The sequence below is a fragment of the Agelaius tricolor genome, unplaced genomic scaffold, assembly GCF_023055355.1.
Source record: "Agelaius tricolor isolate 1412-34295 unplaced genomic scaffold, bAgeTri1.0.p SCAF_10, whole genome shotgun sequence".
Lineage (NCBI taxonomy): Eukaryota > Metazoa > Chordata > Aves > Passeriformes > Icteridae > Agelaius > Agelaius tricolor.
In genome coordinates, this window is record NW_027269270.1 from 15,683,135 (window position 1) to 15,709,230 (window position 26,096).

At 37.2% G+C, this 26,096-nt stretch overlaps 1 long non-coding RNA gene across 1 annotated transcript; it reads right to left on the reverse strand.

Moving 5' to 3' along the window:
• Window positions 1–440: 440 nt before the first annotated feature.
• Window positions 441–24,940, reverse strand: LOC139593680 (uncharacterized). The gene is made up of 5 exons (XR_011680371.1): window positions 24,792–24,940; window positions 24,431–24,499; window positions 8,454–8,495; window positions 1,350–1,492; window positions 441–604 (listed from the first exon to the last, which is right to left on the reverse strand). It is a non-coding gene; the product is annotated as an uncharacterized lncRNA (long non-coding RNA).
• Window positions 24,941–26,096: the final 1,156 nt, after the last annotated feature.

Here is a 26,096-nt window from a genome sequence, read left to right on the forward strand (position 1 = left end):
TAAATAATCTCTCACTGTAGAAAAGAATGATCTCTAACAATCGCCAAAGGCACCCATCCTCTCAAGATGGCACGCAGTGATTAGAGTTTCCATGGTGGTAGATTAAAAGAAGTCAATGAATGCACAAAGTTCACAACTATCAGACTAAGAAATGACAAAATAACTGAACCAATCCTAAACTGCAGAATCATAATTAATGGTTAGTAGTATTTCCCATGCAACTTACTTTTCTTTTTTAAACCAGTTATTCAGGATGTGAAAGAAGCATGATATTGATATTTTGGGGGAAATGTCAGTGGGATTTCAGGCATACGCCAGTGTGGGTATAAACACGAGGCTTCAGGAGTGCTGACGCTTACTTGAATGAATTGGTCTGTTTAAGGAGGAATCAGTGGTATTTTTCATTGATGTTTGTTAATATAACTGTTATAAGGATTCCTTGCAACAAATACCAGCACATGGACCATAAAAATTTTGCTGAGAAAGATTCTATCAGGCAGTGATTAATATGCTCAATATGCTATAAGCTATAGTACCTATTCATTCTTCTCTGGTTTTGTGAGATTCTGTACTTGCAGTTTCTGAGCTTTCCCTGGATAAAGTCCTGTGTTAAAAAAAAACAAAAAGGAAAAATATTGAATTTATCATGACTAAAAGGAGCACAATTTTACCACAGAAAGCTTCATGAAAGATGATTCATGTTCTAAGAAAGTTAGAGAATGTTGTTATAATTTGTGTATGTTTGTCTCAGACACAACTGTACATATTTAAGTAGTTCTCACTGTTTCCGTTTGCAGATAAAAAATGTGATCATATGATCCTTTCAAGATAAGCTACCACTAATTTCAAACACTCTGATTAGTCTGGTTTTACTTTTCAAAATAGTATCTCACAGGATTTCACTGTACTGGATGCTGTTCTTTGAGTTGTGAAATGCTTCCTGGGAACTTTTCAAATTCCAAAGATATTTTAGTCCTAATATGCATGTGTGATATGTCATTACACCACTCATGTTTATACATTTTTGCCTGTATGTTGTAAATAGATCCATTTGCTCCTTTTACATTTTGTGTTCTTGCAGCTATCTGAACTGTGAAGTTGCATCAGCTCACAATACAACCGAGTCTTTTGCTACTTTTTGACTCCTAACTGCATTTAAATCCAATACATCACTTAACTTCAACTCTGAGGGTTGTCTTTAACTCTTAAGATTAACTTTTCCCAGAAAAGTTAAGATTTTTTTTTCCAATTTTTTGCATGAAAATTTTGCAACTTAAAATGATCACAACAGCAGTCATTGCCAGTCCTTACCTCCAAATATGTCTAGTAAGAAATGGAGGCGTACTTACCATTTAAAGTTTCAGAGCAGATGGAGTTTGGCTATTCTGAGTCGGGGTCACAAGGTTGCATATTTCCCTCTGCTCAAGCCTTGTAACACTTGGTGAGCATTAGTCAGATACCAGGCTTCCGCATGTTGCCCTTAGCAGTGTGGCTGAAAGGAAAAGTAGCTTTTTTGGTAAACTGGGAGAGTGAGCAGAGATTTGAAATTGGCATAAAGTCAGCATCAGTCTCCTGAGGCCATTCGTGCAGTCTGGCTTCTGCCAGCTAGTCTAGCAAATTGTTCATGTTTGCTTTTGAACTTTGTTCTACATATGTCAGGCTAGACTATTAACAGCTGAAGAAATGGACCAGCCAGTGAAAACTTTTTGTAAATTAGCTGAGCATGACTGTGCTGTTCAATATTGACTTTGTAACTTGGCAATGCTATCCACTGCTCTCATTTGAGGAGGTGTATTGGGCATCCACTTAATAGTGTATGAGTTTATAAGATTACATATGATCATAGCACGTTTGTAGCTGTCAGGAGCAGAAACTAAAATATTTTCAGTGAACGCCATTGCCAACTAAACAGAAACGGTAACTAGGCAATGCAGAAACACCACTTAGGTTGTTCAGGGCTCGGAAGCACAATTTACCAAATGTCTTCCTCCTCCCAGCCCCCAACTGAAACATCTGTATTTACTTGGAAGGTTTATTTCACTAATGAGCAACATGTTATATATCAAAATTTAAAAAGCCAATTTGAATCATCATCACCACAAATATCAGTGGAACAGTTTGATAATGCTAAATCCAGGCACAACCTTTCCAAAACCACCAATATTTCCACATGATTATAAAGAGAAGATAAGGAATGAATTAAAGAAATGTTATTAATTTATTTTTTTTAACTGAAACTGGCTTTTTACTTAGAAGGACCCTATCACAGGCAATGGGAGTATTACCATCTCAGTAATACAGACTTGGATATCTGTGCCTAACACCATAAACCATCACTTGAATCAGGTCAGGAAAACTTCTTCCCAATATAGTAGCACTGGGACTGTGAAGTCCTGTGGTCATGGCCTGTTTAAGTCCTGTGGTCATGGCCTGTTACTTTAAGACAGAATGTTTTGCAAAATGTTTGTCATGCTGTTTCTCCATCCCTGATGATCCTGTTCCTTCTCCCATTTCTCTGGGTTCCACTGGATGAAAGAAGGTAGCAGAGCTACTGTTCAAATCTGTGCTGAGCTAGAAATTTTAGTAGAATATTGAGTATTATACAGGACACAACTTTTCTCAGAGACAGAATGGTATTTGTCCTGGTTTATATCAATGAGCTGTAAAAGCATTTAATGAGAAGCTGAATTTTCTACACCTCTCAACTATGAAGAGATCTGGACAGTCGATAATACATGTTCCATGAGAATGCCATGCTAATTATCCCATGAGTCATTACACATTGAGTTTATAAATTTTTACAACCTGCACCAATATTTCAGCCTCTGTCTTCAGACAACTAAGCAAAAGAAAGCAGTGAAAAATACTTTACAAGCTACTAATCACCAGTGGCTTTAAGGAGTAGTGTTAAGCTCACAAATTCACTGAAAAAGATAAGGGCTGCATCTCAAATGTACTTCTAAGGTCAGAACTTTAAGCAGAAATTAAGTTACCAACTTTGTGAATTGCTGCCTTGGAATATGTGAAATGTTCAAGTTAAAAAACTTCATAATGCCAATATGATGGGAATTCTGCAAGGTTGGACCTGTCACATGCATTTCATCACAGCACTTTAAATCTAAAAAGACCAGGAGATCTTTAAAACTACAAAAGTGTATTTTGCTTTCCACAGAAGTTACATCAAATTAGCTTTAATGTGGAGAAATACATATATTTGCTTGTGAAAATATACAGTTACTGCTTAATTGTTGAGGGACTCTGGTAGACATTTTTCATCTTTTTTAAATGGAAATAGATGAGATTTTCAATTGAAAAAAAATATACCTGCCCACATGGCTATATTACACCATCTTATTAAAATGTGCTGGGCACTTTGGAAGCAAAGACAATGTCTCTGCCTTCAGCACCTTAATATGTAAAAAGAATACTGTATCTCTTTCCCCAGATTGTCAAGATACAGAATGATAGATGCATTCAAATAATACTTAAGTAAATCCTTAATTTGCTGTTATAATTACTTCTTGGAGCAGTTGTGGAATTTGGATTTCTATAACAATTTTTACCACAGTTTCAGATTAAAAAAAACCAAAACGACAACTAGTTTTAAGAAATATAAATTAAAAATATCTGGTTTAGCCATGTTTTCATATTTTGAAACAGACATTAAAAAGGCATCATCTTGATTTTCACTAAAAAAAAAGAAATTTTTTATTAAAAAAAAAATCCATTTTAGTCAACCATAATTGTTTTAAACAGTTCTTTAAGAGTCTGACCAGCAGAATGAGATACCTGAGCTTTCTGGGGTCCTGTGAGCCATCTCACGGCTTTAGTGCTGACCTACATGGATTTTGATTAGTTTACTGAGATCCCCAGTTGTATCTAGCTATTCTGTTTTCTCTTGTAGAATGCATGTTATTAGGCATAGTAACTAACCTTACACAGGCCCTGCCCTTGTTCTGTATTAATCATATTTGTATGGGCTACACACATTACACCCCATCACTGAGATTTCCCACTTACAGGGTTTCTTTTGTATTTGGGAGAGGACAACTCCTTTCTATGCTCTTTTTATTCTTGTCGTTGTACCTGTGTAAGATAGGTACTTAACATGAAGGTTTCTAAACAGACAACATCTGCCCTTATGAGTTAACATCCCCCTAAATGTTGTTTATTATAGGCAAAAAGAGCTTCAACAAAAGCAAACTAAATAGGCTGCTTCTTGGCTGAGCTTATTAAGAGACCTGCCAACAAGACAAGGAACTCTCAGAATTGTAAACAGCATAAAAGAATTACAAGCCTAGTGTTCTCCTCAGCCTGTCATCCTCCTCTTTGGTTGCAGTCCAGCAGCTTTTTGGAGGCTTCTTTTCAGGACAATAAAAGTTCTCTTTCTTCTACGTCAACCAAGAGCCACATTTAGGTTAGAAATAATCCCATGAGCCAAAATGTTCTTCTTTGTGTGCCTGCAACCAGTACGTGTGTCATTCAATCAACATGAGAAAAGTGGGTATCACTCTTACTCGGCTTGAAAGCAGAAAACACGTGTTAGGCCTGGCAGGTTTCCTGATACAGCCCAGAAAATAGATACATGATATCCCAAACCCTTTTGAAAGAGAGCGAGGGAGGTGGAGGAAAATATTTTTCAGATTTTGTGTATCAGACCAATCAATAATGACTTTCAAAAGTTCCTACTTCTTTTCAAAAATCTGATTTTTGAAGTGAAATATCTTCTAGACGTTAAGCCCTGAGCAGAATTTTTTGTTTCATTCTGGCGTTCTTACCATGTGAGATCTGAAAACACATTTACATCTTGTATATACCTGGCAAGTGTAGACTGCAAAATTTCACATGATCTGAATCCCCATGATCTGGATTTGAGACCTTTTTGGACCACTTAATGATACTTTTTGACTCTCAAGCTAAGGGATTTCTGTTCATGGAGAGCGGAGCTCAGGTGAGAAACACTGCTTGGGTCTCCTCCTGCTGAGCTGCCTGAGGATGTAGTTACAATGCCACCTTGGGATCATGTCCAGTACCCACTAATGACAGCTGCTGTTTATTACCATGCGGATCTCAGAGTCCAAACCAGAATGGACAATGGCAGCTCTTCATAGGACTTATCCTATGTTCTTGAAGAATCCTTTAAAATAAACAGCAAATAAAGTATGATTTTTGTTCTCAGAGGAAATTACAAAGTTTAAATGCCTCAAAAGACTACATATATATTTCAAGATATTTATACTTCTTTGCAGATATATGATTGAAGTCCTCCTTGAGTTACAGCACCAGAACAAAGCCCGCTACATTTATAACAGCCCACTCAAAGCTGAAGAGAGCTCATTTGATCCTAGTTAGCCATAAAGAATTTATTTCTCTCATGTGTCATGAGTTTCCTTTACTCAGAGTATTCCCATTTCCCTGACCCTATAGCCTATTCCATCATCCTATGTGTCAAAGACTGTTGCTGCAAGACTTCCAGTTTGAACCAGTCACATTGCGCATTTTCTCTCTTTCAGGCTGTTGGGGCACCTATGTTCCTATGAGCATGGCTGAACCATTACATCTCTGGGACTTTGTGACCTTCAAAGTGGGTGAGTGTCCTGAAACTGCCCCTGCCCATCCATTTATCTTCCAGCACAACTCTGAAATCCTGTGCATTAGAATAGTTTGCTTATCAGAACAATATTCAGCCCTGGGTGCACTTTGAGTTGATCATGTGAAAGATGCTGTTAAACAGTTTTAGAGGTTTCCTCATGCGTTACTGTTCCTGGAAATGCCTTTAGAGAAGGAGGATAGTGGTTGTGCATGTCATAAGGCTTCAGAAATCTTTTGCTTTTCATCTCAGTCCACTGGCCAAATAGAAATGAGTCACTTCATTGTGAGTATCCTGTCTCCCATTGCTTTGTTTAGGTTTGCACCTACTTCTTCCTGAACAGAAAAAAAAAGAAGAAGAAAGAAAAAAGAATTAATCACACAAACATGCTGGTACACGCTTGTTTGGCACACATGGTTCACAGATGATACAATGAGAAATTAAAACACTGTTCTCACTTTACTGTCTTTTACTACCTGAAGCACTTTGTGCTGGGACTAGTTCTTGGAAGGATTCTTCCCTTGCTTGGAAAATGGTCAGCCCAGGGAAGGGAGAAGAGGCTTCTGAGCAGCACAGGACTTCCTAAATTGCACTGAGAGCATTTAAAATGCTAATTTGAACTTTATGAAGAGTAAATTCACTTTGGGATCACAAAGGAAGTATAGTAATTGGCATCAGATAAAAATCTAATAAAAGACAGTATCCATAGAAGGACTCTCTAAGTCTTGTGTCCTTTCCTTATGTATTCAACAATTTAGAATTAGAGAATAATATTATTTGAGTGTGTTTCTGTATTGTTTTCCAAAGGAAAATTAGAACTGCAACAGGACCTTTTCATTTCTTTTGGGCAGGGTGTCAAGATGAAAAGCAAAAGGTAAGATTCCAGGAGCTTAGTGCCAACACCATGCTTTCGTAAGTATTCATAAAAATTATGACAGCTTCTCCATAATAAGCACCTGTCCATGCTTATGTTCATTAAACAAATATATATACCAGACACTGTTGAGAAACAGCAGTCCTTGATGCACAGTTGTTCATCACTGTAAGTAGTACAATACATTACAGAATTTAATTGATTTTGTGATTGAAAATAACCAGAAAAATTATAAAGCACATTAGTTTTTACGTTTTTTGCTGAGATAAACCAAATAGTGAAGCAGTTAAAAGGCTGTGATCAGAGCAGAATGACAGTCAGTGATTCTTATTACTCAGATGGGTGTTTTGTGTATAACACTTCTAAAATCTACGCTGAAGCTTTTAGTGAATGCTGTTCCTGCTCTGAAGCAGCAGCACTGTTCTCTCCCACACTCTCTCAGGATTGCCTTGCCACCACTGTCTTACAGTGCTCCCCTCCTACAGAGTATCTGGTCAGTGGTAGCAGCAGCTGCAGGAACAGTGCGTTCAGCATGCCAGACTGAAATTCATGTTCCAGGAATGTCTCCTGGGGGGTTGAGCAATTCAGTCAGATTCATAGTTAAAAGCCTTTCACTGTAACACAATTACCCTGCAGTGGAGAAGAGGAATGGTTGGCATTTGTTTGCTACAAATGTGCCTTGCAAAACCCACTATTACGAAATCCTTCCTTGGATGAAATTTCCACTGACAATGTGATGTACTTCTGCTAGAATGATAGGCTTCTGTGTTGGGAATATAAGGGGGAAAATAGAATGATTAAGAATATTTTATATGGGTTTCAACATCCATTTTCTCAAAAATATTAGGGTTTTTTCTGTCTGAAAAGTAGCAACTACAGCTGTCCAGCAGGACCCAAACAGTTCCAGAAAGTTGTGGTTTAGTGGCTGTTTAGAAAAGCATTTATTTTCTTTCTTTCACATTCTGGCTGATTATTGTTATCATAAAAAACACAGAAAGTCATTGCAAAGAATATGTCATCTGCCTTAGGTAGGTGGGGCGGTCTTACTGGCGAAGTTACCGATTTAACTGGCCTCTAGCCATACAATTTGCAATTTCTATCACATATTCTGCACTTCTGGCTTAGACTGAGTCATGACCCAAAACAAGAGAGGAAACCGCCACTGTCTGGCCAAACTGTCTCATCTTGCAGTAGGAATACTGTGTACTCCTCTGCCTTGTGATCCCCACCATTGAGTCCTTGTCTTCCAGCCACTGGAGAATAAAAGCAAGGGTGTCCAAACTTGGCCCTCCTTAGACCACCTTTCTGCCTCCTGGTAAGTGAAATCTTGCACATAGCTCGTGGGGCAGAGACTTGAAGCACACATATGCTTGTGAGAATTCTGTAAAACAGGGTATGAAGAAAAGACTGAGAGAGAAATGGGATGCTTGAGAGATAACTTGTGATGGAGACAAAGATGATGACAATGACTAAAGCTTAAGAGGGGGCTTAGGGAGCGGGTAGAGGCAGAAGGAAAGGGAAGGGGAAGGGGAAGGGGTGAGTTGTGGTGCGAGTGAATAACTGGAGGGAAGAAACTGTGAGAGGTAATACAGAGAATAGAAGAAAGCTGTCTGAGATTAGCTCTCAAGAGGCTCAAAGTACAGAAGGCAGTTTTGTATCTCAGGAAACCAAAACTAAAATGTTTGCACTTTGTGCCTGTATTCTTCAGCCAGCTGTATGACAATGAAATAATTAGGCTTATTCACAGGTAACTCACATGATTCTGCGAGATTAGACATAAAGACAGAACTTGATGGGTCAAATCTGCACAAACTCTTTTGGGTTTGCAGGGTTTCAATTCTAGTTCTTGGCCTGATATGAACTCCCTCATCATGTCATTTGAGCAGTGTAAAATACAGAGCTCATTAATTCATTTGAAGCATTATATGCTTCATATTGCCTGAAGAAGCAATCTCATGGCAGCATAATTTCCCTCCTTTCCATACTTACCATTTTTGGAGTTCAGAACCAATGTGCTTTCAAAAGTACACCCTGTAAGGATTATACAGACAAGGTGGTCAGTGCACAGAAAAGAGGCATAGACTTTGCAGACAAATCCATAACCTGGAAACAGAACAAAAAAACCCTGATATGATAGCAAGGTTGCTGGCCTGGACAGATGGAGAAGACAGAACATCTAAAATAGAAGGAAAAGATACTAAATTTTTATAATATTTAATCTGAGCTGATAGTCCAGGTAATAGTCACAGGCACTGTGCTCTTTTCTTCCAAGCTGATACAGGATAGTATTGCATGGTTTAAGTTTAGTTAGGTTATTAAAACAAATGCCTTCAATTCACAATGTAAACACCCCTACTTACTCCAAAGGTCCATGTGAGACTGCAATGATTTGAAATGCACTGGGCAGAGGTGATTTCAGGAAATACCTATCTACCTTTATATAAGCGAGAAACAAGAGAAACACAAGAACTAGGGGGAAAATAGTAAAAACATGAAATATAGCCTGGGATAGCTCTAGTAAAATGGTTGTTAGAAAAACTTCTATACATTTTGTGCTAAAACCTGGTGATGGTACAGGCAAAAGGATTTGCTTGTTGTTGTATAGATCCTCCTATACGCACATAATGAGACCTTCAAACATTCTTCAGTGCAGCTCTTATCATGAGAGAGATCCTATCAAGAGATCCTCTGCTCTTATCATGAGCTTCTTTTCCAACAGAAACTCTTTGCAGGATCTCAAACTCAGGGCAACCACTTAGGCCAAGAAGTAATAACAATAATGAATAGCTTTTTTATCCTTCAAAATGAGTCATGTTGTTCAAAAGGTAAGAGGGATTTACTCATAATGGACAGGCAGTGATGATTCAGCAGTTATATTTTCAACAGACTGTCAAACAAACTTCAATGAACTATAAGAATGAATCTGTACTCATCTCATGGAAATTTACAAAAGGAGTTGTTTTTACATTATTAGAAGCAAACACATTACTCCGACCCAAAAGTATAAAAGAGACTGATGGGCAGCCAAGTCTCTCAGCAGACAAGCCGAACACATTTCTAAGCCCTCTTGAAGCTGTCTTTGCATTCCTTCCTCAAAGAACATTTTTTAAAGCAGTTATCCAGATTTCTTTTAAGTAATACACTGCCATCATATAGATCCAGATCACTACTACTAAATGCCAAAACCACAGATACTCCATTCTGTGCTTCCAGAAATACTTGAAAATGCATCAAATGTTAAAAATGTTTGACATTGCAAAGTACCAGATGATTAGTTCATCTCAAGTGAGTTTTCATCAATCAGAAGGTTTACATATAAAGATTATGGGGAAAATCTTTAAGACATGATATCTGCCTTTGTAGCACCTAGTAAAGGCTAGCCTTTAGAGAGAGAGAGAGAGTTTTGTAACACCTATAGATATAATATAGGTAAATCTCTGCTATGACAATCTTCGCCTTCTTCTGGAGTCCAGTTGATTTCAAGATAGATACCTAAGATACATAGATACTAAAGTCTATGCATGTAAGCTGGAAATATAGAATTCTCTGTGTGGATACAGAGAACTTTTTCCATCTACTTGAGGAAGAGCTGTGTAAGACTCAACTGCCTGTGATGCAATTCTCTTTGAGATTGGACCAACTTTTGAGCCATCTCTAGCACATTTTAGTCAGATGAAATAATACATTTATATGGATTGACAACCTTACAAAATGTCACAGTTTAGTTTTGTATAACCATGAATTTATCATTTGAAATTCAGTAACAATTTAATATTTTTTAGGCTAAGAGATACTTTTCCTTCTGAAATAAAGGTGAAAGAAAACTTTAAAGGGCATAGGATATAAAAATATTCTAAGAAACATGGATGGAACTACATCAAAATGACACTCAGTCAAGAATTTCTTAAATCCATCCAACTATGGGGGTTAGATTTCAAAGAAATTAAAGTTCAGATTTATTTCTGACTGAACAAAATATGTAGTGTTGACTTCCTGCTTAAAGTAAAAGGCACTGAGCAGTCTCCACCAAAACAAATGGGAAATGGAGCCCAAGCATGGTAGCCTAAGATAGACCATCTAAGCTCCAGCACTTTTGCCTTTACTCTGCTTTTCTTATCCCATAGGATGGAATACAACAAAATGTATTTGTGTGTGCAGAAGCCTAGATGAAAGTATGAAAATATATTTCTGCACACAGTTATTCTTTACAATAATTTAACTATAATTCACTTTGTTCTACACTTTAGCATTCTGGCTCTGTCTGCCAGATCAGAATATTCTGTGTGATTGCATTGCTTAGAAAATGACAAAAAAAAAGCAGCTGGAATCTCTGGCAAGTCATGTAGTGTTGCTCACAATAAGCATGTAGAAGGTTAAAATTAGAGTCAGAATTTGGTTTTGACATATTTTAAAAATATCTGACATTTGTCCTGGGAATGTACAACATCTAGCATGCATTAGAAAGATCTTTCTACATCTGAGCACACTGTAGCAAAACAAAAAAGGAAAGCTTCCAGCAAGCCAAAAAAGCAAACCAGTAACATGATCTTGAAATGCATAAATAGGATAATAACATGCAGGGCACAAGAAATAATCCCTCTGCTCTGCTATGTATTGCTTAGGCCACAGCTAAAGCACCATGTCCAATTTTGGGTATTTCAGAATGGTTTCTGTGTGAGAGGACTAGAGGCAACATGGTAACAGTCTTAAAGGACATAAAAGGACACTGTAAAGGAATAATATAAGTGTATTCCCTGTCTCTATTTTGCACAGGGCAAGAAGTAATAAACTGGAAAAAATTTAAAATTAGATACTACTCTCAACACAAACTATCCCAATTTCCCCATTAAAACCAGGAACTCGCATTAAGAATCAACACACCAGTAAATAAAAACAGTACTACTACCTTCCAGTTATATTCATATCTGGTTTGGTATGCATATATGATGTTGCACATTTAGCTCAATAGTCAGCCATGAGAGTAGGATTTCTGTCCCTCCAGAATTCTGGGGATCCAAAACTGCAAGCTGAGCTTGTCAGACTGCAGAGGAAAGTGCAGTATTCTTTCCCATTCTAATTACTGGGCAAAATTAAATTTTGCCCAATAATTAGAATGGGAAAGAATACTGCACAACCATCATGGCTAAAAAAAAAAAAAAAAAAAAGTGCCATTATACGTATGTAGTGTAATACCATCCAGAGTAGGCTTCATACTGAAAGAGCAATAAATCCAGAGTATTAATCCAGGCTTTCAAATTACCCTGTATGGACTAGAATAACATAACTTCTTGAATAAGCATTAAGAATAGGAAGAATAGTAACAGTCATATTAATTTTTTTTCTGGGTTTTTGGTTTTGTTTTTTTTTTTTGATGTCTTGCCCTTGCTTAACATTATACAAAGTTTGCAGAAATTTTCCATAAAAATAAGGCACTGGTTTATTTATTGTGTGTAAGCAAGTAGCCATAAATGGATCTATTACATTACAAGTGTCTGAGTGTCATAAAATAGTATTACATTCAGCTAAAAGTGAAAATCCAATTGAGTTGCAAATCATTTCATTATAGTGATTAAATCCATGACTCACCTAAGCCTATATTTAAAATTAAATATTTCTGAATTTATGTAAAAGACTTTGAGCAGACTATTTAACAAGAGCAAGCAAAAGCTTAGCACAAAAAAAAATGCTGCTACAGCAGCCTGTCACTCTTCAGCCAGCGGCTTAATCTTTCACTAAATTCTATAATGCTTTTTTCCTTCATTCTAGAAATACAGTTGTAGCAGCATGTTTCAGAGCAACACTGCATCTGCACTATAAAGCATGAGTTCAAATTCATTTTTTCAGAAGCTGAGCCAAATTTAACCTTATTTCCATATTTGTATACCTACCACTGTAACCGAGATAAAGAAAATGAAACAATTTACTATCAGAAAAGTCTTGCTGTTTTTCTCAACCACAAAAAGCAGTGAGGTATGATGCATGAATGTCCCAGTTCAACTACCTGTGCCATTTAGTCTAACTGACCTCTCCCCACTCCCATGGCAGCCACATGGACTGAGCAGTCCCTCCAGAGCAGGACACATTCCTTGGGAATTGCTAGGAGGGCATGCAACCTACCACTGCTTCATGGAGCCAGCCCTAGTCTGGGTAGGAACCACTTTCCTCTGCAGTCTGACATGGCTCGTATGTGATGAAGAGAAATGCACTGATTGTGAATTTCCTTCTAAGTTATTGAATACTAAGCAATAAGCAAAAAGAAATTTACCATAAGGAATAATCAGTCAATAGTCTCTAAGGAAAATGACAAAATAGTATACAAAAATTAGCCTAGTTCTTCTGGAACAGAAACATTACATTTTTCATTTTTAATCAAATGATTGCTTTGTCCAACTCATCATTCAGCCGCTGACAACAGCAAATACTAAGTATTTCAGAAAAAAAAAATGCAAGTAAGCCCTATTGACAACTATAATAAAGTACCTGATTCTAGATCTTTTCTCTTTCTGGTCCAGTCAGTTAATATTTACTATGACATTTATTTTTATCTTGTCCAAAATATTTGTGGCTGTTCTCAATATCCTCTGCTTTGTCCTGATAATCTATTGGGTTTGCAGTTGTCTTGTACAAGTGAATAATTCAATTTATTTATGTGTTGCATCTAAAATATAATTCATCAGCTTCAAGGTTAGGTTCGAAATCTGTGATGCTTCTCTTTCATCTCTGCTCTAAACTTGAATTGGAAGAAGTAGTAGTCAAAAGTAGCTAATAGTTTTCTTATTTTTTATACCTCTACAATACCTGTTTGCTGATCTTTATAAAGCTACAGTCACAGATTTTCAGCTCCACTTATTTGGAAATCTAAACATTTTGCCTTGCATTTGATCTTTTTTCTTATTTTATCCAGCTTTTTGGTAGTACTTTTTAAATTCAAGTGTAGTATTTCAGAGGGAAGTAAAATTTGAGGTCTTTGCACATACACAAGCAGCTTATTGGAACAGATTTGCTGAGCAAGCCAGTCAGCTGCACAGCATCCAAGCAGTGCTTGGGGTATGTTCACCATGCAGTGAAAATGTCCCATCACAGGAGCCCTTTTACCTCTTAGTCCAGAGTCTGATTTATGTCAGAAAGTCTCACATGCTGTGTTTCATTAGGGAGATGAGGTTTTCCTGGTAAGTACCTGGATGTGCATGACACTATTTCATGATGAGTAAACACTGACATATTGTATGATGATACAATTATATGACAACTAAAGTAGTTTTGTAGAGGATCTTATCCTATTGTAGCTCCACAGTTGCTAGCAGGGAGATTCCAGTGTTACAGAGTACATGGCTGGGCTAAATGTTTTGTAGTGGGTGTGATGTGCATGTTCTCAGAAGTACAGGCATTTCTCTGAGCAAAAAGAATGTGCCCATACACTTTCTTTCCAGGCAGCTTACCTTCTAATATCCTATCTATCCATCACCAGTCTTGTTTAGACTTGTACAAAGAGTGTGGGGATTTTCTTATTGTGTCATCAGCACTTACTATAAGGAGCAGAAGGCAGATGGATTTGAGGTTGGCTGCATGCTACAGAAACAAATATGCCTTAACCATGTTGTCCCAATGGGCTGCCTAGACCTGAACAGCTCTTACTGAAGTTCATTTGAACTGACAGAGCTCATGCTTTTAAATGGGCATCAATAGATTAATGTGTCTGTTTGTACTGCACGTTGAGATAGTACAGGCCCAGTTTGCCAGACCAACTGACTAAAACAAGGCTGGTTTTGTACACTTTATGGTATATCAATAATCCAGTGGTTGCAACACTTCTTGCTCAACTCAGGTTCCAAATTCATTTTTGTACAGAGTAATTCTTGCCACTTGGCCTAGAAAAGATGTAATGAATATAGGAAGGCTGAGATATGTTGCATATACTTAAACCCTTGGAAAAGATAGCACACCATTTGGAGAGATTATGCAAATTGTCTTTATGCCTTTCTCCTACCAAATGAAATATTGATATTGATACATTTTTTGCATGGGCTGCAGCCAATGCCAAAGGACACGTGTAAGGACAACAGGGATTCTGTGCTGAGCATTCAAAAGATTTTGCTTCACCTTCCAGACAACTCTTCAGCAACACACCTGATTCTCAATTTGAGGCTAATAATCTGGAATTTATTAAAAAAAAACATTTAAATGTATATATTTATTTTGAAATGACATGAAAATGATAATATCAGTTTAAGAATATGGTCTCAAGAGTTTTCACAGTCACCTGAAAAGCCTCATACTGGGCAATAGCTTCCACTAAAAGTGGGATCCCTTCAATACAGAAATATATTTACAATGCATAAGAAAGAATGGTAGAGTGGAAACTTGCCGCCAAGGAAAAAATTATTTTATACATCTTGTAGGCAGTTAAAAGGAACCACATCAGGACTTGTTACACTGTTGTGAGCATATATGCTTCTTGTGTACAAGATGCATCTTGTTATTTCTTAACTGTCATTAGCTATAAAACTGTTTCTACATTTCTAAGCAGTCAATACAGCTGAAAGAGACTGTCTCCCAAAACAGACAGAAAGTATCTCTAGTTACATATTCTGTATTTAAATGTAAAAAAAAAAAAAAAAAATCAACACTTCCTTAGAAATTCAACACTTGGTATATTTCCAGGAAAATTTATTTTCCAATTTAAAAAATTAAATTTTTTAGAAGAAAATGCTATTTGAACTACAAATGGTGCTCACATCTAAAAAGAATTTTAAACAGTGAAAATCACCTAAACAGTTTACAGAGCTGGCAAAAATATCTGCTTTATAATTAATTTTTTTTTTGATAAATTTTTTTTATCCTGAAAACATGTTCTCAAGTCCATGCTACAAAGAGCAGATTATAGTAACCATTCTGGGTTAAAACTAAAAAATGAAACCACAACTGTTTTAATTGTCTTTCTTTTATCTAGTTTAATCCACCTCTAGCCAATGAATTTAAATAACAACAACCAGCTCTTAAATAATCTTCTGATGAAAAGCTAAAATCAGAATTACTGTTAGTGGTGACATAAGATTTCCATTTGGAAATAAAATAATTCTTATATATCTGTGTTAATCACTTGGTATTGGTTTATTTAATAAGCATGCAATTCATGTCAGTTTTAGGGATATAATTCCCTGGAATGGTAATGCTATTGCTGAAATTTATACATACACACATACACACTCTTATGTTGTTTGATCTGGGTATATGCCTGTAAATGGTGAAATATAAATTCTGTATGACAACTGATTTAGTTTATATGCAAAACAAAATCATGGTTCACAGAATCACAGAATCCTTGAGATTGGAATGGCCTCTGGAGATCATCTAGTCCTCCTCAAAGCACATTCTAGATGGCTCATATCAACATACCTCTAACTGGTTCACAGTTCTACAAATTTTTACTTTTCTCACCTGTAACAACAAAGTCCTTAAATCACTTTTTCAAGCTATTTCTGTATATTGAAGATAAGTGCCTTGTAAATCTTTCAGAAAGCAGGCACTTGGTTTCATTGGAACACATCATCTATTGAACAAACTAATCATATTCATTATATTGAGCTGCTCATAACAAGAGATCTAGCCAGAGTCAATTTTGTTATGGCATTATTTGTATCCTTCAGTCTACACAATTCATAATTTCTTATTTATACTTCGATTTTGCTATGCACTCTTTGTATAAAAGCCACATCCTTTCAAAACCAAGATCTATTAATAGCTTAGTGCACTGAAGATACACAGGCTAAACAGCAACACTCTTGCACTGATAGATTACTCTAAGTAATGCAACATAAATGTCCTTCACAGGGGATTGTAATATTCTTTATAATACTATAACAGGCAAATACTAGTCAACAAACAAATTTCGGTTTTCCAGCATCAGATAACAAATGTTTCCTGTTTCTTGGTTGTTATTCTTGAGGTTCCTTCCTCAGAGCTCAACACAGTGAGGATGGGATACTTCCTCTGCACCAGAATGGCAGAAGGGAGCATAGTTTTCATCTGTTGTACCATACAGATTGAATTCTTTTGCAATCACATGGCAATCACCTTTCATTGTAATGGAATTCCTTAACTGGGCAAGATTAAAAGTGAACTGTCTATATAAGAAAGAATACTGAAGCAGAAAGAGTGGGAGGAACAGCCAAAAAATAGGGAGCATAGAGGAGGAGCAGAAAAATATCAAAAAGGGTTGTGGAGCACATTGTAGAAGAGGGTGAGAGCTCATCAAATAGCCCTCTACAAATCTACTATATTAACCAATTTCTAGGACAGAGGGTTAAGTGGTATTTCTAGTTCTATTTTATTACTCAAAGAAGCTTCCTATATCATTAGCCTCTTTTAACTACAGTATAAAAACATCACTGCAAGGGTTTGTTGTGTGTGTTTTTAGAGAAATAAAGAATGACTGTGAGACATCAATACACATGACTATTTCTTAAGCAATGCAAACAGCAATATTTCTCTAAATATATGAAAAACTTTAATGGAAGCATCTAAACCACTAGACTTTGTATCTACCTTCTTTGGAAAGAAGGATGAACTGGCTTGGCTTTGCTAGTCTGTTAGACATATTTAAAAGGAAGTCAAGAAAGGAAAGTGTCCAAATAGACGTCATGAAAACTAAGAAGATAAGAAAAGTTGAAGTTCTGAAAAGAACCCTTTCACCGAGCCTGCTAATAAAGACGGTCCATCTCTTCATTACCATGCTACTCATCCACCTCTGTTACTCTGCACAAAAGGGAAAAAAGCAGTCTTTATAGTTGTACATGATTATATTTTCCTTTTGTATTGAGTTCAAAGTCTTTTCTAAAAAAGCAAGAGTAGATTGCTCACAATGTAATGGGCCATTCCCAGGAAACGAAAAAAATGGCCTTAACGTTTTATATTAATACAATAGGTTATGTATAAAACAGGTTTTAAAAAGTTAATGCATATTAGCTTAGAACAGCCATATTTTAACACTGTGCGACTGAAAGTTCCAGTAGAGCAGATGAATGAAACTACAGAAGAAAAAAACCTGCTATGACAAAGAGATAAAGGTTTAACTAAAAGGACTCAAATCTGTATTTCAGGTGCCTCTTTACCTTCCATCAGGAAAAGAGTTATTAGGAGTAATGAAATCAGAGATAGAAAATACAAAAAGTTTTTAGATCCTTCTGTGCAAGGCGGCGACACCAGCCTTTACTTCTTCACTTTATAATGATTCCTTTGAGTTGTGGTTCTGAAAAAGCTGTGAAACATCTTCCTGTTATTTCTTTTTTATCTTTCCAAACACTGGCCAGGAATAACCCCATCCTATTCTTTTCTTGGATTTTTGAAACACATATTGACTGTAATGACTATAAATTATCTGGTTAATGTGTTGGATTTATAAAAGTGTTAGAGCTCCTCTACGCTGCTATGAGGTGTCTTTGAGAAGGTGCAAGGCAAAAGAAGAATCTAACTTTTTCCATGCCTGCTTCTACTTTAGGCCACTTCAAATACTAACTTTAGAAAATTTTTTAAGCTAACTGGATTTTAGGACAGTCTCACCACATCACTCCCCACCTGATTAGCTGTTGTCTCTCTCTTCACCACAAGTAGCAGTAGACTGCTAGCCAACATCACCTCTACCAAATAAGTCCCCTGTGGTCACCATCCTGATGGTCAGTTTCTGGGTGATAATCTCCTAATCGCAGTTTTTAAGATTCAGATACTAGGATTTCTCCAGACCTCGGTTACAACGTGCACATGTAAAAGAAGCAACTGTTTCACAGCTTTGGTCACTCTTACTGTACTGCACTAACCTCTCTAAAGCTGACACCAGCACTGAACCAGTGGTTTCCACCACATCATTGCACACTGCAAAACACAGGAAGCCAAGTAATAAACCTTGCAGTACTGCATCTTCAGCCCTGATCTGCACACCTAGGGCTGTAATTGAATGGCTTATGTGCTGCATGACAGAAATAAACAGGTACTACAGGGTTACGTATCCTTTCCATCAACCTATTTAATCTCCTAAACAGTTGGAACAAGATCAAGGTTTTGGGATGAAATGTCTTGAGAAACACTATGACCACCTCTTCTTACCTCAAAATTTTCTTCAGCTCATTTTGATCTGTGCAGAGCCATGACTACCAGAACGCAAAAAGAAGCATTTCAGTGTCCAGAGAGAAGTTTCTGGTGGAAGATTACAGGGTCTGGGTTTTCTTATCACAAAGAAGCCATCATATTAGAAAATTTTTAAAAGACATTTTTGGTCAGCTCAACATCTACTACATAAAGGAAAATTTCAAAATTTAAGCAAGTGTGCTCTTCCAACAGTTCCTCCCATCCTACTTAAAATGCAAGTCAAAAAGTATAAATAATTTTTAAAAGTGCTGCCAGTAGTCTGTTTCCAAGCATTGGCTGGCCTTATCTCTTATGATGACCATTTCTTTGCTGATGGCACTCAAATTATTTAGATACATAATACTATTTAGGTTTTCTGACACACTTTGCATTTGACTGGTTATTCCTGATAGAAAAGTGATCTGTAAACAGAACTGTGAGCCAAGTTAAGAAGCAGGTCTGCCTATGCTAGTGATGACTTCAAGTAAAGGGTATTAAAAAAACACAGACTAAAGTACAAATGTATCTAATATAAATCTAAAAAATTTAAGAGTAAAAGACTTTCAGAGTTTCTGCTCAATAACAGCAATTCTGAGGAGAAATGGTATTTGACCTTCTTCATCTCTATAACAGTAGTTTCATTTATGCTATGGTTCTTTCTTGTGGTCCCAGTTAGAATTGAGACTACTTTAGATCTACACTATCTGTCTCTGTATGCACACCATGGAAAGCCAACAACAATCTCATGCAGTAAAAACTTTAAAAATCAATAGTACTGGAAAATTGAATTTGGGTTCTTCTCAGACACATATTATCAAATTGTAAACACAGTACCAAACTGAGAATGGCAGGAGACCTGATCTCTCCCCTACTTTTCTGAGTGGTTTCATTAATCCAATTTTTCTTTGCACAAATGGTGCACGTGGAGAGAATTCTTTTATTCCTATGAATGAAAGCATTTGTATGCAAATAGAACATTCAAATGCAAATTAATGTATTTGCACAAGAAGAACTTGCCCACCTGCCACGCAGCCTTGGCTTTTCGACTTTCAGGGCCGGGGTGCTCAGAAGCAGAGAATGAATAGGAGAATAAAAATGCCAGCAATATTTCAAAAGGTGAATGGTCAGTCACTGTGAGCAGCAAATGGGAAGGATTAAACAATGGTGAAAAAAATTAGGAAAAATGGAAATGTGCAAAGAAGATTATTACAACTGTTAACATAAGGCTTGTACAAGACCACCACTACCCAGACCTGAAGCAGTGGCAAACTAGAATCAAGGAAAGAGGAAGTACTATAAGTGAAATCAAGGCTTTTGACAAATTCTTTTGTTTGCCTTTTTATTTAGAAGCTGTATATATTACATGCAAGGATATAATCTTCTCTGAAATAATGGAATCTTACCACACTGAGACCCTGTTGATGGGACCTGGAGAGATTCTTAAAATACCAGAAAACAAGTTATTTGCATTCACGTATTTCCATTGTTTTTCCTTATACAAATGATTAGCTCTTAAAAAATAAAAATCTTGTTGTTTTCTAGAATTCCCTGTGCTCTCAGCATCACTGCTATGCTGACTGCATAGGGCATGAATCTGTTTCATCAGGCCAATTTGGACTTCTAGTAACAAAAGTTTGAAAGTCAGTATTGGAAAGATCTGAGAGTAGTGCATCATGCAGTTGAGGATCTGCATCCTTTAACTCCTTGTTACTAGAAGCAGGGAGATTCTTCAGATAATTTCTCAACTGTTTCTCATTACATCTTGGATGAGCCAAGGAATTGCAGCATATATCCCAAAAGTCTATCCCAAAGACAAAACAACACCAAAACCCCATTGCCCTGCAATGGCTGTTCAGGAGCTGGTTGTTGACATACACATGCAGCAGGTGGACTTTCAGTGAAGCATATAAATCCTGCAGAGCAGACTAAGGGAATAGCTTTTTGGGGGGCAGAGCAGCCTGCCAAAGTATGCCTGCTAGGTGACTGAAGCATTGAATCTCACAGGAGCCCTCCTAGACCTAGCTGAAGATTTTGGGGCCATACAGCCCCCAGAGATTTTTTTTCCTTTTTAATTTAAAACGTGTGATTACCCCTTACTTTCTGCCACCTGTTCTGTTTATAAACTTCTGCAGGGCCCCTCCCTCTGCTCCAATTTCCAACAAGCTGTCATGTTGCCCTAACCCATGGGGCCACCTCCTCCCCAAAGCATTGAGATGACTCATGTGCATTCATGTATGCAGAGTGGCAGCTGGCCCTAAGGCCAACCAGGAGTGTGACCCATCTATCAGTTATTTGATTTTCTTGAAACTCTGAACCCTGCTAAAATAGACAACTCATGCAGAGCTTCACTGCTTATTAGTACTTCTGTAATTTCCTTGATTTTTACAATGGTTTCTGGAAAGCTACCATTCACAAAAAATGTATGGAAAAACTTGGAAGTCCATTAAAATTTTCATCATTTCAGACTCAAGACACCCTTACTTCTAGGAACCCCAGGTGCAAATTCAGGGAGTTCCCTCAGAAAAAAAAAATAGTTTTATTCTCTCTGAAATCACAGTCAGCTAGCTACTACAGATTAGCCATCCTTACCCACACACTCCTCCTCCTCTTTCTTCACTTTCCATCAGTTTGCCAGTCAACAATGCCTGTCTGATAAGTATCACTTAATTTTGTGTTACCAAACCCTCACAAATATAATTTTAAGTAGTACAAAGCATGGTCTCAGTAAAGGTGGTTTCAGGGTGTTTTTGCAATTCAGGAAGGAGGCTCAGGTGATGAAAGCAATCCAATTACATTGTATGAGCTCATTTCTCACTGAAAATGTCAGTTTGTAGGTTTTCTTTGTGGCTGGAACAAATACAAGCTTTTAGGGCTTTCTGAGAACCCAGACACCACAATATGATCAACAGGGGAAAACCACCCCTGTGATACATTTCTCTCCTCCTTTTCTAGCTCTGAATGGGAAATGAAGGAAAGAACCTTGGCAGATTTACTGGGTGTTTTAGAACTTCTCTTTCCCTGAAATGATCAGTGCAGGATTTCACTCACTTCCTCCAGGAGTATATTCACACAGGCTTTCCACCTTCACACACATTGTGAACTTGAACAGTGCCTTGATTAAACATTTAATTTCTTTCTTCCTTTCCCCAAAACTGATTTAGATCTTGGTGCCTACATGAAGTGCAGCATTAATATATGTCATGCAGCCTGTATAAACCCACAAGAATCTATCATGTCAGTTTTTGTAAAAATCTAGTTTTAAACATCTTACAACCTTAAGTCTTATAACCTCAGCATCTGTTAGAATGCTGTTTACTGGCCCGCTGCCTTCTGCTCTAAGCAGGGCTGAGAGTTTACATGTCCTGTTTTTGTGGCCAGTGTTTATGCTGGCATGATCTGAACAGCTCCTGCTCAAATCCCAACTACAACATTTTATTAAACCATGCAGTTATCACCATAATCCCATATTAGGGCCTGAGGAACCTAGCTCTGATAGTAGGGTGTATTTTCAGTTCAAAGTCTGTAGCCAGAAGATTACTAAATCCCCCAGTTGTGAGAAAATTTTCCCATACCAGAGTCAAATCAGTGAGAAAACACACAGGTCCCTCAGCCTTCTCTTTAGGATGCAGTTGAGTAACTTATTCCACATCTTCAGACTGGTAAAATTAATTTCCCTCAAACCTTTAAACCCACCACTTTGAGGTTTTGCATATTCTTCAGGTACTGGGTTAAAGATACATGACTTGGGCATTTTGCACACTCTAGGCACTCTCTAAGCACTACAGGAAAGAAAAAAACTTTTCACCCCATTTCAGAGTTTCCAAATTTCTTATGCCTACCTCTCTATCCAGCTAGTAATGTTTTGCCTTTGTCTAAGGGCATTACACAGCACTTCTCACCAGAATTTATGACTCTCAATGAATAATTGAATTCATATACAACTTAGACACTCAAGACAGTTAAAAGAGGAGTCCCACAGGGAAACAATGATGTGCTTGCACCAAAACAGCACAGGTACTGCAAGAGCATAATAGTAATAAACAAAATTGCCATTCCACCCCACAAAAAAAAAATTTGCATGTATCAACAGTCTTGCACAAAATGGGAACTAAACCCATGAATGCATTTCCAAAATACATGCTTGGAGAGATGCCATAAACAGCAGCATCACAACAGGAAACTAGATACACTTCCAGAGGTCCAGTATCTCTTATCACACATACCACTGTGCCAACTAGTAAGTTAAGGGCTTGGAGAAAATTTCATTTCTTTTTGCAGGGGAATAAAGCCTGTATATATAGCACATACAAAGTAAAATTCTAAGACTGTTGAGAACAGAAGGTAATAAAGCAATTCCTATCTTCTTTCCAATTCCACAACTAGTTAATATTAATGAGCCAAGAAAATTCTTGCCACCCATTTTCAGATGTTCATTCATGTTCTGCACTTTGCACCAGATCCTTCAGCTACTTGCAGATTCAAACACTGCAAGGGAGGTAGGGTTACTTGTGTCTAAAAGCAAAGAAATAATATAGTGCTTTAATCACAGACCATCCCTAATTGGAAGCTGTAAATTAATGATCTATACCTATACTACAGCCTTTCTTGAGAAATGTTATGGTTTTTTGCCAAATTATAATTTCAGTTCTGTGTAGACTATATGGATATCTACAGTGTTTTAATAATCTATTTGTATATACGTATTGGTAGTTTGATGGAGCATGTTCTACAGCATTAATAAAAAAAAAATCAATCTATAGCTCTTAAGTACTTTGCCATTGAGACAAAAGTACCATTTCAATCGGACTTATTAATGAGATTTTTTTATTTTTGTGATTTAATGCACTATGGCTATTCTACGCTATATTTAGCTTTCCCATGTGAAAGCTCATAAACCAGAGACAAGAATGGTGATAGCCTATGCCACCACAGAAAAATGTAAAAGAATATAAATTGGAAATACATGCCTGTCAAATACGTAGATGCCTCTATTGAGTTTGTTTTGTGGCTGTGCTTCTAGAAATATTTGCTACAATTACATAGCTGGGGCAGCTGTATGCATCATATTTTGCTGGTTTGGGAATTGTGTTCTATTTTGGACAAGCCAGGCAGGCCATTTGAATAAGTGGTTTTAGTGTCTTTCTTGGTAGACAGCAATAATGGCTAAATGATTAAATCCAGGAGATGGCAAAAATAACAAGTCAGTACTAATTATGAAATTTTTAGAGTATCATAGAATAATGATGGCACACAGCTTTTGCAAGAGGAAATTATCCAGTTTTGCTATTCAATTCAGATGCCAAGCTCCAAATTTGCTTGTTTGATTGGGCTGGCACTCTTCCCTCAGAGACTAGAAAAAGCTTCCATTAGCTTTCATTGGCCTAAATCAGAAACATCTGTTAAAAGCACAAAACACTCATTGGTTGAGATCAACAGTCAGAAACCTGCACAAGGGCAGAATCTTTCCCCTAAGGTAGGTGACAAGGAGTCATGTGTCAGCATTACTCTGCATGTCAATATTTCATTAAATTCCTAACTCAGCTCAAGCCTGTGTCTTTCTTTGAGCTCTCTTAATGATATTCTAAAATTAAAATTCAGCATCCTATATGTTTCTGTCTTCCTGCAAACTGGTGCTTTGGTAGTCTTCACGACACCATACAAATGCATTAGAAGTTTCAGAAAGCTAAGGGAAAAAACCCAGACTCTTTTGGTCATTTAGAATTGCTGAAACACAGTGCGAACAAACTTAAACATTCATTTTTTTCCATCTCATGCTCTTCTCTTTAAGATATAAAGATTTGATTTGGAGCATTCTGTGAAATCACTTCTGGCTACTACAGACTTACCAGGTCCACATTATTGCTGTTTTTGAGGAAAAGAACAAGGCCCCATCTACAGGTTTTAGCCATACCCCACTGAAAATAAGCAGAAAACAGAGGATTATTCAGCATGTAGCTGTGAAGTGTCTGTGTTAGGGTATGTTTGTCCGGCTGTGCTAATTGCATCCAAACCCCCATGCCCACGCTCCTGCTGGCACTGCTCCATCTCGACATTTACTATAGCTCTGCTTCCTTCCCTCTAATAGCTTCTGGCATGTTCTCCAATCCCCCTATTTCTAATCCTGACACCCCTTTGCCAAACTGTGGAAGCAGCTTGGGGAAAGGGAAAACCAAAACAAAGCAGCCATCATCTTCAGCTGAAACTCACCCGCGTGCGTGGCTGCCTTCCAACATGTCTGCCAATGCCTGGCTGCCACAGGAACTACTGCAGGAGTTGGAAAATTGAGGGGAAGGAGCAAAAATACACAACAGGCACAGAAATTAATGTTACTGGCTTTAAAAGCAACAGCCATCTGTTTTCCTTACTGCCTGGCAGCATCAGGAGCTCCCTGCGGTGAGGATGGAGATTTGGCAGGTTTCCGTAACCCTGTTGAGCTTGTACTGTCCCTACCAGCATCCCCTGCTGCTTCTCTCCACACCCTCAGACCAATTATACTTAGACTTTTTATTGCAGCAGCAGTGCCCACACAACCTTACACTTATGGGCACTTTAATCACCAACACCTATCCAAACCAGCAAAGTTCAACTACTGCTTAAGCATGTCATTTCTAAATTTTGGAATTAATATGATTTTGCAGCCATGTTGGATCCAAATAATAGAAAAACTGGTTTTAAAATGTAGCTGAGGCAGAGTTTACTCCTGAAAAAAAGAACTTGATTTAGTTTGTGATATCATGATCTTACCTATATTACCAGGATGTTAAGAAAAAGTGTGTTGTGTTTTCCTTCTGTGGCTGCCATTTGAGTTTTTATTTGCATAATGCTGCTTTCCCAGGCAGAAGGTTGCCAGGAAAACAGAGTATGAAACCTGTCACAGAAATGCAACAAAGAGAATTTGGAGGCTTTGTTTGCAGTAGATCAAAACTGATTCAGTGTATTTCCTTGCCATAAAAATTAAAATAGACATTTTCTCAGTGTATAAGGTTATTATTAATATTTTTCTTCATTATCTGCCAACTTTAAGCAAAAACAGCAAGTACTAGAAAAAAATATAGCAGGTAAAAGAATGTAAGAATTTACATTAGTAAAAAACCCAGCTATCCATAACCACAATCTTCCCTTGAAGCAGCAGCTTTTTAGTGCAGTTCTTCAGGGCTGTTTCTGTTCTCAGTTATCACAGTTTTAATATAACTTACAATCACTTCCTAGAGACTTAGTTATCCGGATTTTACAAAGCGTTATCTGCTTTAGGAAAAACCAGAGTGCTGCATACAGTAATCTGTCATGCAACAGCAAGAGCAGCTGGTGTAGCTTACATAAAATGGCAAATAGCCCATGCAATAAAATGTAAGCATGTTCATAGCAAGAGCAACTATTGGCATAGAACAGATGCCAAAATGTATTTCTATTTGGATCACAAATAAAATAACCTGTTTATCTTCTGTCATAATGAAGATAAAACAACAGGATATAATTTCCTTAAATTTGAGGGTGGCAGATTCTCTTAAAATT